Source organism: Oncorhynchus masou, unplaced genomic scaffold (genome assembly GCF_036934945.1).
Source record: "Oncorhynchus masou masou isolate Uvic2021 unplaced genomic scaffold, UVic_Omas_1.1 unplaced_scaffold_15026, whole genome shotgun sequence".
NCBI lineage: Eukaryota > Metazoa > Chordata > Actinopteri > Salmoniformes > Salmonidae > Oncorhynchus > Oncorhynchus masou.
Genome location: NW_027005039.1, coordinates 1 through 4,391, shown reverse-complemented (window position 1 = coordinate 4,391; position 4,391 = coordinate 1). Strand labels below are relative to the sequence as shown.

Genomic DNA, 4,391 nt, shown 5'->3' with positions numbered 1-4,391 from the left:
GTCTCTCTGGTAACGAACCGCCTGTCGCGTCTTCTCTGGTAACGAACCGCCTGTCGCGTCTCTCTGGTAACGAACCGCCTGTCGCGTCTCTCTGGTAACGAACCGCCTGTCGCGTCTCTCTGGTAATGAACCGCCTGTCGCCGACAACAAGTCTTGGTCGTGTCTTTGTCTTAATTAAAACTGACTTAATAATCAAATAACTCTCTTATTATGTGATTAAACTGATTAATCATGGAACTGTAATTAACTAGAAAGTCAGGGAACCTAGGAAAATATTCAGATTATAAAGTTACAATTTTCCTAATATAACTTTCAGAAATATAATATCTGATCACAGTCTTCTGATTAATGAATAATTTACCTCACATTAGTCTCATTCCAAACGGTTATCTGCACGAACCCAGTCTTCACTGAGTCATCCATACATCAATTGTCTTAAAATAATTTATTTACTAAGTAATTCACAGAAATGCGTCACACAAACAAAATAGAGTTATTTACAAAGAAATGATTCAGGGTATGTGCCCTAGTGGGTTAAGTGGTTTTCCACTTTCATTTTGAGTGTGACTCCAAATCCAGACCTTCATGGTTTGATAAATTTGATTTCCATTGATAATTTGTGTGATTTGTCAGCACATTCAACTATGTAAAGAAAAAAGTATTTAATAAGAATATTTCATTCATTCAGATCTAGGATGTTATTATGGTGTTCCCGTTATTTTTTTGAGCAGTATATTTACAAAGAAAGGAAGATGTGCTATAATGGCGGCTCGTTAGACAGTGATAAATATAACAATTGAAATGCTAATCCTTCGCATATGAACGCTCACTCATTCGGGAACAATTTCAGTCAATATATTTATTTACGCTCAGTGTTTCGTCGGTGTCTCTGTTGAAACTTTTCTTTCTGTTGGAGAGTTTGTCCTCTCTGTCGTGGTTAGAATGGCTGCACCTTTTTGGTTAAATAAAATGTATTTTCAATCATTCATGTGGTTAATCAAAATGATATTTAAGTGAAAGTGATACAAACCTAAAAAGTAACTTCCATTGCAAATGTGTAAAAATGGCCTAAAGCAAACTAATAAAACATTGTGGCTTGCAGGTATAAAATAAATATTTTATAAAATATTCTGGGCCCTGTTTCCCCGCCAGTGAGCTCGGGACAGACAGCTGAAGGCTATTTGATCAAGAGATGGGAAGTAATCAGGTAGCCCTATTTTATGACGTTTCCATTGGATCCGAGCATGACATGAGTGGTCATCAAAAAGGAGAGAGCTGGGAATATTTTTCAAATACATTGAGGAACTTTTGTAATTCTCAATGGATGGTAAAACGGTATGTTTTGAGGTGACAAAGCATTACTTTGAGAAGCTCCACAGGTCATTAGTAGTGGTGTGTTAAGCCCATCAGAAATACTATCAGATGGGCACATTTATAAGCCTACATTCGCGCTCAGGCTAGGCAGCATATAGCTCTACTTCTATGCGTTTGCGTTCTTACTCAACATTGACAGGAGCGCTTCCAAACAAAATAAGGACAAAATTAACTGGGAAATGGAATGCTAGAAACAGTTTCTCTCACAAGTGTAGCATAGGTTGTGCACTCTGCAAACAATGTGTCCACTCCAACAATGAGAATGCTGAAAGACCAATATATTGAATGCATTAACTGAAATTACCAACCAAACAAGCTTTGTAGATTGTAAATGATAGGAATGAAGGGTAAATGTAGTACTGGTGATATATGTAATGGGGAATTGATATACACTAACAATCAAACGCAAACAATTCACTGAGATGGTCGCGAATCAGAAAGGTGGCGTCTCGTGTGCCATACGTTTACTTGCTACTGCTTGACTAGAACATCTTGGTCGACCAACAGCCTTTAAACCAATCAATCGACCGTCGGCTATTTACCAACTGTGCTGTTAACTAACGTTCTGTCATGTCTCCATAGTGACGTGAAGGTGTATGACCCTCCGGAGACTCCACCCTCCTCTGTTTCCAAGAAGAGGAAGTTTGAGGAGGTGGAGGAGGAAGAGGTGGCCACACCGGTGACAGTCAAAACCAAGAAATCCAAGAAAGAACCTGTGGAAGGTCAGTTGAGTAACTCTGAGCCATAATCCTGTTATATAACACAACCCATAATACACCACCCATCCTGTTATATAACACAACCCATAATACACCACCCATCCTGTTATATAACACAACCCGTAATACACCATCCATCCTGTTATATAACACAACCCGTAATACACCATCCATCCTGTTATATAACACAACCCGTAATGTACCACCCATCCTGTTATATAACACAACCCATAATACACCATCCATCCTGTTATATAACACAACCCGTAATGTACCACCCATCCTGTTATATAACACATCCCATAATACACCATCCATCCTGTTATATAACACAACCCGTAATACACCATCCATCCTGTTATATAACACAACCCGTAATACACCATCCATCCTGTTATATAACACAACCCATAATACACCATCCATCCTGTTATATAACACAACCCGTAATGTACCACCCATCCTGTTATATAACACAACCCGTAATGTACCACCCATCCTGTTATATAACACAACCCGTAATGTACCATCCATCCTGTTATATAACACAACCCATAACACAACCCATAATACACCATCCATCCTGTTATATAACACATCCCATAATACACCACCCATCCTGTTATATAACACAACCCATAATGTACCACCCATCCTGTTATATAACACAACCCGTAATGTACCACCCATCCTGTTATATAACACAACCCATAACACAACCCATAATACACCATCCATCCTGTTATATAACACAACCCATAACACAACCCATAATGTACCACCCATCCTGTTATAACACAACCCATAATACACCATCCATCCTGTTATATAACACAACCCATAATGTACCACCCATCCTGTTATACAACACAACCCATAATGTACCACCCATCCTGTTATATAACACATCCCATAATACACCATCCATCCTGCTATATAACACATCCCATAATACACCATCCATCCTGCTATATAACACATCCCATAATACACCATCCATCCTGTTATTTAACACAACCCGTAATGTACCACCCATCCTGTTATATAACACAACCCATAACACAACCCGTAATGTACCACCCATCCTGTTATATAACACAACCCGTAATGTACCACCCATCCCGTTATATAACACAACCCGTAATGTACCACCCATCCCGTTATATAACACAACCCGTAATGTACCACCCATCCCGTTATATCACACAACCCGTAATGTACCACCCATCCCGTTATATCACACAACCCGTAATGTACCACCCATCCCGTTATATAACACAACCCGTAATGTACCACCCATCCTGTTATATCATAACAATCCATATCATGAGGCCGGTTCTCAGCCGTCTGTTAAGTGCTATTGTCTCACTGTGCTTTCTGTTTTATTCCAGAACCAGCGCGTCCAACGGCAGCAGAAGAAACTCCCAAGAAGAAAGAAAAAGAAGTCTAAGAAAGCCGAAGAGGAAGCGATGGACGTAAAGGAAGAGGAAGAGGAGGCGACAGTCTCTCCCACAGAGGAAGTACGTAGCTGATGGGGACATGCCTCCAGAATATATATATTCCAGCTCATCTAAGCTGTTCTGCCTGAACCAACATACTAATTTGTTATTTCTTGTGATTTACAGTCGTCAAAGAAGAAGAAAAAGAAGAAAAAGGTCAAGGAGGAAGAGGGAGATTAAACTGGTTGGGGAGAAACTGTATTATATTAGGACTTTTAGTTGTCGTATCTACCAGGACCAGACTGACTCGTATCAGCCTGACCGTTTATAGACTAGAGAACTGGAGATCAGCGGTTATTTCAGGATGACCAGCAGCTGATCTGTTATGAGACTTGATGATGGTGTATAAATCCTCCTGTGGATTTGAGTTTAAGTGAACCTTTAGCTTTATCAAACTTTATTACTAATCTAGCTAAAGACCCAATAGACTGTCTACAATATCAGTATCAATGTCATGTTAAAACACTTCCTCCACTGGTTTAACCACTTAATTCTTGTTTAACAGGATGGGTTTTTCAAGGTCTTGGTCCAGAAGTGATTAAATCCATTTTCCTAGTCAGCTTACTTTCATTCCAGCTATGGTGGATTCAGACCCCTTGATTGTCCACCTTTTTGTTACATTACAGCCTTATTCTAACATGATTCAATTGTTTTTTCCCCTTCAATTCTACACACGAATGACAAAAGCTAAACAAGTTTAGACATTTGTGTACATTTATTCAAAATACAAAACTAACATCGCATTTAGTCACTTCAACCCTTCCTACATGTGCAAATTACCGCAACTGACCTGTACCCC

General features: G+C 39.4%; 1 long non-coding RNA gene across 1 annotated transcript; it reads left to right on the top strand.

Moving 5' to 3' along the window:
• The first annotated feature begins 3,502 nt into the window (after positions 1 to 3,502).
• LOC135531047 (uncharacterized) lies at positions 3,503 to 3,762 on the top strand. Its single transcript, XR_010453944.1, has 2 exons — positions 3,503 to 3,613; positions 3,719 to 3,762. It is a non-coding gene; the product is annotated as an uncharacterized LOC135531047 (long non-coding RNA).
• The last annotated feature ends 629 nt before the right edge of the window (positions 3,763 to 4,391 follow it).